The sequence below is a fragment of the Balaenoptera acutorostrata genome, chromosome 3, assembly GCF_949987535.1.
Source record: "Balaenoptera acutorostrata chromosome 3, mBalAcu1.1, whole genome shotgun sequence".
NCBI lineage: Eukaryota > Metazoa > Chordata > Mammalia > Artiodactyla > Balaenopteridae > Balaenoptera > Balaenoptera acutorostrata.
The window spans coordinates 138,052,096-138,065,079 of record NC_080066.1 but is presented as its reverse complement, the minus strand read 5'-3'; the positions used below and the strand labels follow the sequence as shown (position 1 = coordinate 138,065,079).

The following is a 12,984-nucleotide window of genomic DNA, read 5'->3' as shown; positions in this document are numbered from 1 at the left end:
GGGTCCTTCCCTCCGGACACGCCCTCAAGTGGCGCCGGGGCTGGGGTCCTTTTTAGAGCTTCCGTGGTTAGATGTCTGAGCCTTTCCATTGCAGGCGACGCTGAGAGAAGACACAACCCCAAAAGCTTTGATTCCTGCAGTCTTGGGACAAAATTTGCTGTGCCAGGTGTTTTGTCTATCATTTATTCTTCGCAAGAAATACCGGAAGTAGGTGTTACCTCCTTACGTGTTTGAACCGAAGTAATGTTCCCAGTGCCCCACCGACAAGCCAGGATTGGACCCCAAGACTTCCTGATTTCAAAGCCTGTACTACTGATGCCTTAGAGAAGAACACGTACAGACAAATTTTTATTTGGTGCTCATTCTGCTGAAAGTTAATTTTAATCTAAAAGAAAGCAGTTAGTAGCATCTACAGATCTGTCTGTGGAGGAACAATCAAGGTGGTTTAATGGAAGGATCATTGAATCGGGTTCCTGTTTACTCTAAAACTGAGGAACTGTGTAACCTGAGAAAAGTTAGGTTAGGTCTATTTTCTTTCCGCTGAAATTGCCCGTGAAAACTGGAGTCAGTGGCGTAGGTTGCTGCCTTGTCTCTATGACTGTAGAAAGGAGAATGACCTGTTTTTCCCCAGTGTGTCTTTCTTACCTACTGTACGTGCCTGAACCTCCCCACCGAAGGATAAGGTCCGTCTGTAATAAGAGTTAAAGCTATACAATGCATAAGCTTGGAAAATGTGACGTTAGTAGAATTCACTGATCAGTGGTCTTCCTGAAATTGAGTTGCCGGAGGTAAGAGGATGATGTTGGAGTTGTGATGGGGAAGGAAACTTCAAAAAGGTTGAGAAAGGATGAAGCATTTTGCTAACTAGGATCAGAGTGTTTGAACAGGACTCATCTCTCAAATTCTGTTTCTGCCACATTCTGTCAAGTCTCTAATACTTTTGATCATCCATTTACTTATCTATAAACTTCCCTGCTACTTCTCAACGTAGTTGTGAGGATCAATTGACATTGTATTTTGAAACTATAAAGTATTATTATCCATTCTGTGTTTTCCCTGACTGCTCACCAGCTATATTAGTTTCCTAGGGATGCCATAACCAAGTACCACAAACAGAGTGGCTGAAAGCAATAGAAATGTATCCTCTCATAGTTGTGGAGGCCAGACGTTTGAGATTAAGGTGTCAGCAAAGTCATGCTCTCTGTGAAGGCTCTAGGGGGATACTTCCTTTCTTCTTTCTGGCTTCTGGTGGTTGCTGGCAACCCTTGGTCTTCCTTTGTTTGTGGATGCATCACTCCAATCTCTTGTCTCTGTTGTCACCTGGTCTTGTGTCTCTGTGCCTTCATATGACGTTCTCTTCCCAGCGTTTTCACAATATTTTCTTTCTGCATAGCTCCCTGTGTCCAAATTTCCCTCTTACAAGAAAACCAGGACTCCCTTGGTGGTCCAGTGGTTAAGCCTCTGTCTTCCACTGCAGGGGGCGTGGGTTCAATCCCTGGTTGGGGAAGTTCCGCATGCTGAGCCGTGCGGCCAAAAAAGAAAAGAAAACCAGTCATTGGATTAGGGCCCCAATCCTAATCCACTATGATCTCATTTTAACTTGATTATATCTACAAAGACTCTATTTCCAAAAAAGATCATATTTTAAGGTTCCCAGTGGACAAGAAATGGGAATACTGTGCAACCCAGCACAACAGCTAAATGTTGTTCTCCACAGCCCTGCCCTCAGACCTCTTTTCTTCTTACTGTATACCCTCTCCTTTAATAATCTCTTTCACTCCCCTGCATATACCTAGAGCTAATATTTGTTGAGTTCTGTTTGCTAGCTGTTTGCTGTATATAATCCGATTCATTTCTCACAATAACTTTATGAGCTAAGTATTATTATCTCCATCTTACAAATGAGGATACTGAAGGCGAAAGAGGTTAAATCATGTGCCCAAGGCCTCTCAAAAGGGTGAGTGGCAGAGCAGGAATTCGAACCCAGACAGTCTGACTACAGGACCAAAACTATACTGCATGGTTATAATGTAGTTATGTATTAATTCAAATAATTATATCTTATCATAGAATTTTACAATCTTAGTATATGAAGTGATATAAGATTTTTTCAAGTCTAAACTCCAGCCTAATACAAGACTTCCCTGTTCATCTCTGATGAGAATTATCTCCTCAAATGGTTCCAGTGATGAACAGAGAACTCATGACTGGTTGGGATCTACAAGATACTGAAAATGCATTTGCTAATACACCTAGAGGTTTAAAAAAAAGAAAAGAAAAGAAAAAAAGAAAATGCTGTAAGGCTAAGAATCACTTTTTTATTTCCTTAGGCCACACTGTGCGGCATGTGGGATCTTAGTTCCCAGATCTTTTCGAACCCTCACCCCCTGCATTGGAAGGGTGGAGTCTTAACCACTGGACCGCCGGGGAAGTCCCAAGGATAAGAACCACTTTAAAGAAACCCAACTTCCAGCAGCTTGGTATATGAACCTGAGTTTAAGTCCTAAGTCTGTTAGTCAGCCTACTGACCTCAGGCAACTCCATTAAACTCTCTGGGCTTCAGTTTCCTCCTTTGTTTTTTGTTTGTTTGTTTTTGTGCCCTGGTGGTTGCTGATTCTCCTTTGGATGGAATGATGCCTTCTTCGCCAATCAGTCAGCCTGAGTAGATAATTGTAACTAGTATCAAGATTTATCCTGGTTCCTTAGGAAACCTGAATCTTTTTTTCCTCTCCAGTTTTATTGAGAAATAATTGACGCATATCACTGTATAAATTTAAGGTAAGCAGCATGATGGATTGACTTACATATATTGTGAAAAGATTACCACAGTAGGTTTAGTTAACATCCATCATTTCATATGGATACAAGGAAAGAAGCGAAAGAAAATTCTCCTTGTGATGAGAACTCTCAGGATTTACTCTTTTTTGTTTTGTTTTGTTTTTTTAATTTATCTAATTTTAATTTATTTGTTTTTGGCTGCGTTGGGTCTTCGTTGCTGCTTGCAGGCTTTCTCTAGTTGCGGCGAGCAGGGGCTGCTCTTCGTTGTGGTGCGTGAGCTTCTCATTGCGGTGGCTTCTCTTGTTGCGGAGCATGGGCTCTAGGCACGTGGGCTTCAGTAGTTGTGGCACATGGGCTCAGTAGTTGTGGCTCGCGGGCTCTAGAGCGCAGGCTCAGTAGCTGTGGCGCATGGGCTTAGTTGCTCTGTGGCATGTGGGATCTTCCCGGACCAGGGCTCGAACCTGTGTCCCCTGCGTTGGCAGGCAGATTCTTAACCACTGCACCACCAGGGAAGTCCCAGGATTTACTCTTTTAACAACTTCCCTGTATATCTTACAGCAGTGTTAACTACAGTCATCATGTTGTACATAACATCCCTAGTACTTATGTATCTTATAACTGTAAGTTTATACCTTTTAACTATCTTCCTCCAATCCCCCCCACCTCCCACCCTGCCTCTTTTTCTTTGAGTTTGGTGTTTTTGTTTTTTTTTCTTACATTCCACATATAAGTGAGATCATAAAGTATTTGTCTTTCCCTCTCTGACTTATTTCACTTAACATAATGCCTTCTTCACTTGCAAAATGAGGTAGATGTATAAGCACTAATAACCTAAACTAAGTTGAACTGGAATCTTCATCCCTTTGGCTAATACTGAGTATTCTTCCCTGCTCTTCCTACCTTTTTTTCCCCCAAAGCTAGTCATTCCTATTCCTCTCTATCCCTCATTTTCATGGTTTTCAGGCCACTTATGAGCCCATTTACCTACTTCTGGAGTTTCTCTATTTTGGTATGGGCCCATAAATTACACAATATCGAAGATATGTCTGAAGAACTCATGGTATGATAGGGCTCAACTCTCTTGCTCCAGCTGCATTCTCTACTAATATGTAGCAGTAGGTTTCTTTGTTTTATTTTCAGTCATATCATACTGCTGATTCAGTTCTCTCTCACCTGGCAAATGAAAACCTAATGTCTGCCTAAATTTGGAGCTTTAGACCTCTCTCTGTTAAATTGTTTTTTTCCCTTTGGCTGTGCTGCACGCCATTCAGGGTATCAGTTCCCCAACTAGGGATTGAACTCGTGCCCCCTGCAGTGGAAGTGTGGAGTCTTAACCGCTGGACCGCCAGGGAAGTCCCCTCTTTCTGTTAAATTTAATCCAGCAAGTTTTGTTTCATCTTTCCAGCCATTCCATATCATATTTTTTAAATCCAGTTTTTTTTTAACATATATTTGCTTTATTAATCCTCATTAGAAAAAACATGCTGATTTGGTTTATTTAACAAATAATGTGAACAAAGGTTCGGAAGGAATGATATCACAAAATTACATGGTTAGACAATGCCACAGCTGTAGTACAAATTTTGCTTTGTTTTCCAACTTAACATTTCTAAAAATGGGATACATACCACACTTAGGTTTCACCATGAATGTGACCTATAAAATCAATAATCAGAGACCACATCCAGCAACCACAACATTGTCTACTTCCAGCTCATTCACAGGATCACTCCCCATGTATAAGCTCTCCTATCACATGGGACTCCGATATTCCACTGTCCCCACTTTCCATCCATCAGCCCCTAGCATTCCTCATTCTTACTGCCTAATTTAATCCCCATTTACTCATTTAAACCTATTTTAATAAGACAAATGATTCTTAAGTTTATCTGACCTCTTAGCATATCTACTGATCAAGATACCAATCCCAGTGACTCAAAATTCTTCCCTATTCAGTGGCTGCTTCAGATGAAGCACATTATTAGAATGTTGATCCTCATCTAAACACAGAATCACAAATCCCAGTAACTTTCTAATATACCTGGCAATCCAACTATACCTTGGTAACTATTCTTCTGTGCTCCATAAACACGTTCATCCTTTACTGAATCTTTTCCATCTCACACATACTCTCACTTTCCACAAATGGGATTGATGCCTACTACATTGACAGATCACCTGAGTTCACTGTTGTTGGGCTGCACCCCACAGGCCTGCAGGCCCTGTACTTACCTAGCCTCAAGACCAAAGAAAGAGCCCGAGTCAGCAATGGAGACATCGATGGTGTAATGGATGGGGGGGGATCTTACATGTCTGAAGCAAGGTACTGGAGCAACACCCCACCGTGTGCAGCAGACTGCAATGGGCAGGGCATGCAAGACATGGCAGCAGTCTTTGCTCCCTGGGGTGGGGAAGGGGTGTTTACCAGTTTTAGGGGAAATTGACGTCAAGTTGGCTCATCGGTTACCAGGGAAACCAGCAGAGGAGCACACCCCTCACCACCCCTTTGATAAGTTATCTTGGTGGAGATGTTCTGATCTAAAGATTAGGACAATCACTAGCTGGAGCTAGGGGCAAGTACATAGGCATTTACTGATGAGGCTCTATGATTAAGAGGGAAGGTCAGTCAGGGGAGTAGGGTGTAGGTGAAGCAGGGACTGGTCAAGCAGGGGATGTACAGAGAGCAAGAGAACAACCATTTCGGCGGGCCTGACCATACCCTCCACCCTTACATACCCTGCACGACCCTGACAGTCTTGGTCCACCCCTCTTCCGAGATATCCCTGGGTCAGGTATATAGAGGGGCACCAGATACCACAGATAGAATGCAGAGAGCAGCAGCCAAGGGCTATCAAAAGTAAGATACCCAGGGCTTCCCTGGTGGCGCAGTGGTTGAGAATCTGCCTGCTAATGCAGGGGACACGGGTTCGAGCCCTGGTCTGGGAAGATCCCACATGCCGCGGAGCGGCTGGGCCCGTGAGCCACAGCTACTGAGCTTGCGCGTCTGGAGCCTGTGCCCCGCAACGGGAGGGGCCTCGATAAGTGAAAGGCCCGCGCACCGCGATGAAGAGCGGTCCCCGCACCGCAATGAAGAGTGGCCCCCGCTTGCCGCAACTGGAGAAAGCCCTCGCACGAACCGAAGACCCAACACAGCCAAAAATAAAATAAATAAATAAATAAAGTAGCTATAAAAAAAAAAAAAAAAAAAAAGTAAGATACCCAGTATGCTGAGAACAGTCATTTGCCAGGCTATAGGCAAATCTTGGAGCCAATTGCTTACCAGGTCAATGGAGAGTCAATGGCAGCAGTGTCCTGTCCAGTTATAAGGAAGGTAAGTCCACCCCCGGTTTCCACAAACCCGGAGGCACCTCCACGGAGAGGGGAAAGCCCAGCTTTAAAAGAAACATTCTGGCGGCCTAGGCAGAAGTCAGCAGTCACAGTACAGGTCTGGCACCCCATGTTATTTTGGGTGCTCTTAGGGGTGGACCAACTATATGACTTTCCAAACAAAAAACAGTTAATCCTGCTAGTTGGACTTGCATGTCCAAAAGAGAGCCTATCCCATTCCACACAACATAGCCTGGGGTGGGGGTGAGGGTGGGGGGCTCGTGAGCAGTAACCTTGGCAAAGTGTGTGATGTGTACTGTAATGTTTACCGATGGGGGTTCTTTTGACATACTGGCTTGCGGGACAGGAAGGTGGTTTGTCTTTTCCCTCCATCGTCAGTCATCCGCACATGGTCGCGTTACCTGGGTCAGTTTTCCATGGACGTCCAGAGGAGGATGACAACAGCATCTCACTGTAGACCCAACAGTTAGATTCATCTTGCAGTGAGGCCATTGTTGCTTCCCAGTCCTCAAAGCGATTTCCTTCGCTCAGGCTAGGGATGAAATGTAAGACGTGTCTGAAGCAAGGTCCTGGAGCAACACCCCACTGTTCGCGGCAGACATGGCAGCAGTCTTCCCTGAATCCAAATCTTTTTGAATCAAGAGTCTGGCATTAAACATATTAAATATAGTGCAACCCACAAGTTTGAGGAGCATGCTTTCAAGGTTTTCGTTCTTTTAATAAATACCTACTGAGGGCCTATTACATGCTTTGTTCAGAAACTCTAAGAATAAAGAATGGTCTCAGCTCATAGACTGTATTGGGGAGATAGACATATAAAGTAGTAAGTACTGTACCGTACTGGCGATAATATGGTAAGTATTAAAGGAAGACAGAGGAAGGGACCAGTCGACTGCCTAGGGAATGGTGAAGGGCAGCTTCAGGGAGGAGATGTTCATTTATCCGTTCTTGAATTCAAGCAGATGCTCTGTTAGGCACTGGAGGGACAAATGTAAAACAAAATTACTAGCCTCAGGGGCTTATAGTTACATTTACAGACAAAAAAACGAACTTTTAAAACTATTGACAAAAGCTAATGCTTGGGTGAACATGGTACGTTAGAGGCAGAGACCAGGGAGCAACTTGAAATTTTTTCGGGAGAGGTGGGAATGGGCATACATAATGGAGGACATAATACGTGAACTCTCTAGATGCTTAGTGGCAGTTTTCCAATCTAGAGCTACAGGGAGGGCATTCCAGGTTGAGATAACTGCACATGGCATGAGTCTAAGAAAGTTGGTGAGGCGTAGTAATATGCTGTCTATTGACAAGAAATGATGGGTCCAAATCATTAAGCCCTTTACTAGTATGCTGGGGAGTTTGGGCTTTATAGTTATTAGTCACCATTCAAAATATGTAAGGGAAATACAATGTCAGGTTTGTGTTCAGTGTGATCGGTTTGTGTTCACTTATTCTGAAGTGGGATAGACCAGGGTGAAATGGAGGGGACAGAGACCTGTGGTGAGAAACCAATTTGCAAGCTATTGCAAGAGTCCATGAGAGAAATGATGACCCGTTAATTAGGGAATAATAACGTATATGTGACAAATTACCTTTAAAATGCTATCCATATGGGAAAAGATGTAATTTTATATTTAATGACAGTAAAATTGTAATAAGGCATTGATCACAGTTTAGAGCTGTTTTCTCAAGCACTGTGCTAGAAAAATAATACTCCGATTTAGTCAACTAAAGTTACATGGTCAGAGAGGCTTTATAGTTCCAATTTTATTAGTGCCTTCTAATTAATCCTTTCTAAAGTACAAGATGTAATCATAATTGCAGCTCTCATAATGTAGCTTTACTATTTTTTCTAAATTTATTTATTTATTTTTGGCTGCGTTGGGTCTTTGTTGCTGCGTGCGGGCTTTCTCTAGTTATGGTGAACGGGGGCTACTCTTCGTTGAGGTGGGCTGGCTTCTCATTGCGTTGGCTTCTCTTGTTGCGGAGCATGGGCTCTAGGCGTGCAGGCTTCAGTACTTGTGGCTCGTGGGCTCTGGAGCGCAGGCTCAGTAGTTGTGGCGCACGGGCTTAGTTGCTCCATGGCATGTGGGATCTTCCCGGACCAGGGCTCGAACTTGTGTCCCCTGCACTGGCAGGCGGATTCCCAAGCACTGTGCCACCAGGGAAGTCCCTGTAGCTTTATTTTTAACCTCTTTTTCAACTACCTCTGCAGGTTATGTCACCAAAATGAAAATGATAACTAGCTCTTGAACCCATGTTAACAAACTGTTCATTCTTAGTCATCAAAGCCCTCCTCAAAACTAACAATCACTTATGTCTCCAGGAATAACTCACCTTCTTTAACTCAGAAACCAATTTTGGGTCCAGAGTAGCTGGGAAGGTGACCTAATCTTAGGCTTCTTGAGTGCACTATACAAGCTCTCCAGTTTTTAGTTGATGAAGAAGAGTTTTCATCAGCACCAATGACTCAAGTAGTTGCATTTATAGCCAGAAACCTGGAAGTCTCCTAGGCCCCTCTCATTCAGTCTTGTACTATCCTAATCAGTTGCAAAGTTCTACTATAAGTTTAGTATAAACCTTGTCTTCTCCATTCCTGCTCTGCAGTCAGGATTATGACACCAGCTGCTTAACTGGTCTCTCCATCCTCTCCACAGTCCATTTTCTGTATTGCAGGCAGAGTGAGCACTCTCCCATGCAGATACAATCATGACACTCTTTGCTTAGTCTTTCAATGATATTCTGCTGTTCTCAGATAAAGCAGCAGCTATATCAACCTGCCAGTGGTTTCCCAAATGTATCCTGCTACTTCACACCTCCCATAATGTGCCTAGAATGCCTGCTTTATCTAGTGTCTTTTCTTCTTTATCTTTCCAAACTCTGCTGAAGTATCACCTCCTCTGAAAAGCTTTCCCTGACCCCTGTGCTATTAGTCTATTTAGATCCTCTTATCTGGGTCTCCATGGCATCCTGTGCACATTACAGCACATTAAAATATTTTTGTCTGCTTAGTTTACTGTTGTTTCCCTAGTGGCCTAACAGAGCACGTGGCATATAGTAGGTTCTGGATAAATATTTGATAAGTGACTAACACTTATTACTGTAAAGCGATTGCTTATTTACTGTGCCTTCACCCGGAGAGCAAGGCCTCTGTAGACCAGCACCTGGCATAGGACTGATTATGGAGTAGGCACTCACTAGTTTTTTAAGTGGGTGACAATGACATGGAAAAGTGGCCAGCTGAACTGCTCCCAGCTCACTTTGTAGCTGGTTGGCAAATGACAATAGAAAACTGCTTTAAACTCAGTATGTAGCTATCCATCTACATGATTGACCACAATAGTGCTTTTGAAGCTGACCTCTCAAAGAATATTTCATGCCACATTTCGTGAATGCTCGTGACACATTGTAATAAAACTTCAAGTAATGAATCAGAGCTTACAATGAGCTGGAATTACAGTGGTGTGTCCCCTTTTACTAAAGGGAGGTAATTCACTAGAGAATAGTACCAGGAACTGTGTTAAGGTCAGGACACATTTGGGCTGATTTATTATACTCTTCATTTCTGAGGAACTACATAATGAAGATTTATTGCTAACTATGAGGTATGGCAAGATCCTAAACCATCAATCACAGAATCAGTTACCCACAGCATATTTAAGCTTGTAAAAGCAGAGAAAATTGACTTAAACATTTAATACGGATTTTCATAAACCATACATTGAGCATAGAAGTATTTGTTTGCTGAACTAGCAACCTATTTCATTAATATTCTACTATAAATGATTTTCATTCTATGCCTACAAGTGGATGGGCAAAAATGGAAGTTTTCTGGTTTCCTCACACGCATACTTCAGGCCAGGGTCAGGTTTGGAATAGAACCTAAGGATGTAGATTTTTTGATATTGTCTCTAAGATGAGAGAATTAGACTTTTTTGGTCTTTTCCATTATTTCTGTGTTAGTTTCAAACAGAAAAGTCTGATATTTTATTCTGAGAGGATAGAATAGATAAAGATGGTTGAATTGACCTAATTTTAAAAAATAGATTCAAAATAGAATGATTTAAGAGAGTGTCTATCAGCTACAGTTCTATTACTCTAAGCTCTTGTTAACATTCGAGGCAATGTAAATTATTTCTTGGCTGTCTGATCCATGCATAGTAACATTATGGTTTTGTTGAAGAACCAGTAAGAAATAATACTGCTAAAGAAAAACTATCATAGGGGAACTTTTGATAAATTATACATTTTTATTACAGAAAATTCCTCTTTTTTAACAATAGCTATGATTTCTTGATGCAGGCATAATCCTAAATTCATTATCTCATTTAATCCTCAAAAATCCTTATTGGCCAACAAATGGAAAAAAAAATCTTGCTCAGAGAGCTTAAGTAACTTGTATAAGATCATACTGCTCCTATGTGACAAGTTGGAATTGCTTTTCCTATTGCCCCACACAACCTTTTGAGAAAAATGACAGCTAAGTTATAAATGTGGACATCAGGCACGCCTAAAGGAAAAAAAAAAATCCAGAGCCAAAATATTTAAATAAATGTGTCAAGATATATCTAAAATTAAACAGTGTATTGAAGGGTGTGATTTGTTCTGCTACAGAGAAACTATTCCCAGACAGTCTAGATTATGTCTCTAATCAATATGCTCAGTGAGGGAAAGATTCCGTTTTCTGAAAAAGAGCCCACACATTTTAGCTGCAAATAGTTAATTAGTCATTTCATACCCAAAAGAGGAGAGTAATTCTTTAATGTCCATATGGCATATGTTTTCCAAGCTTATTTTTGCATTCCCTTCTGTCCTTTAAAACCCAGCCCGACAAGATCACTTGGCAATGTGAAGAAATGTTACCATGTGTATTCTATCAAGACGTGCATGGAACCCCTCTTCTCCAAGTCTTTATCTGATAGAGGTTGTTTTGCCATCTAGGCTTGTTGCTTTAAGTTATAAATTCACATTACAGGAACAATGACTGGAAAATTTATGTTAAGCAATTATTATTATAATATTTTAGATGTGATCATGGTATTGTGGTTATGTTGTTCCAAAAAAATTCTCCTGTAGCGTTGCATGATGAAATATTTATGGATAAAATTATATGATGCCTGAGATTTGCTGTAAAATAATATGGGGAGGCAGAATTAATTTGTGGATGGGGCAGATTTGCCATGGTTTGGTGGTTGTTGGGCCTGGGTGATAGCTACTCGGGGACTTTTTTATACTGGTTTGTATACTTTTGTGTATTAAAAAGTAGAAGTTAAAAAAAAAACTAAAAAATACAAAATGATTGAATCACTTCTTGGGATATGTATCCATTTAGTGATAATTCTTACCTTCAAGTGCACCATTTAGGCTGTACATACAGCTCTCAAAGTATGTTCTGAGAAGGTTGCTTATTGTCCACAGACATCAGTGCATATAGGACAATGTTTATATTAGGACAACATTTTTATTCCTATTTTGGCATAGCTGATGTAATTTTTCTCATTGGATTCCCCCCAAATAGCATCATTCTTCCCATTATTTCCTGGGAGGTTTTATTGTGGTGGCCATCACTGTTATTGTCATTATTGTTTTGTGCTGTTGTATTGTAATGGCGGCAGTTTCGGAGTGTGTGAGGTATCCTTTTGTGGATCGTGGCAGGTATACATCCTGTCACAATTGTCTGTGGTTTGGAAATATTTGTAAGGCATTGGTCTAATCATAATGTCCTTATCCTCACCAATTCCCAAAAAATCGCTTTATCCTTCACCAAAAAATTGGCAAAGCCTAGCTTCACACCCTTAGGAAAATTGATATGCCACACTCTCTAAAATTGTGAATAGGCACATTGAAAGAACGAAGAGAAAACTGTCAGCCTATGCCCTGTCATTCAGGGGCAAAGGGGGAAGCAAAAGCAAAGCAGCAAATGTTCAGCTGGTGAATAGATAAACAAAATGTGGTATGGCCACACAAAGGAATACTACTCAGCAATAAAAAGGAATGAACTGCTGATACATGCTACAACATGGATGAGCCTAAAAGTCAATTAAGCTGAGTGAAAGAAGCCAGCCAAAAACCCACATATTGTATGATTTATATGAAATGTCCAGAAAAGGCAAATCTACAGACATGAAAAATAGATTTGTAGTTGCCTAGGGCTGGGGTGGGAATGGGGATTAGCGGAAAATGGGCATTAGGGGTTTTACTGGGGTGATGGAAATATTATAACACTGGATTATGGTGATGTAACCAAGCAGGATCTGTGGCACCTTCCCAGGACAAGCCCCCGCCCCCCACATCCTCTGCCTGCCTCTTGTTTGTAGAAAAGCTTTAGTTTCCCAGGCCTCCCCTGAGTCACAAAAGACTGGCTCAAGAGTTAATGATTAGAAGAGTGTGAACATGTAGTAACGAAAGATAGCAGTTGGGCCAGAAGAACTGGTAACAATTTGAACAATAGATCAGCCATACAGTAGAGTCACAGAATCTTTAGTTCCTCCCTGAAGGACATAGATAACAGTGTCTGACACACATTCCTGAGTTGTTTTACAGATACTAAAGCCCCCACCAGATGGAAGAAGCTAACTGCCTGTTGACCATGAACACATAGCCCCCAGATTGGCTGGAGCCTATGATGATATTAATCCCTGTGACATCACCCTGTTACCTCACCATCAACCAGTCAGAGAATTGTGCATGAGTTGATTGTGCATCCTGCAGCTCTCTCCCTCACCTTGCCTTTAAAAACCCTTCCCTAGAATCCATTGGAGAGTTTGGGTCTTTTGATCATTAGCTGTCCATACTCCTTGGTTGGTCTTGCAATAAACAAGGCACTTTCCTTCACCACAATCCGATGTCAGTAGATTG

General features: G+C 41.7%; 1 long non-coding RNA gene across 1 annotated transcript; it reads left to right on the top strand.

Annotated features, from left to right (window-relative positions):
- Nucleotides 1–24: 24 nt before the first annotated feature.
- Nucleotides 25–2,567, top strand: LOC130707684 (uncharacterized). The gene is made up of 2 exons (XR_009007697.1): nt 25–207; nt 2,331–2,567. It is a non-coding gene; the product is annotated as an uncharacterized LOC130707684 (long non-coding RNA).
- The last annotated feature ends 10,417 nt before the right edge of the window (nt 2,568–12,984 follow it).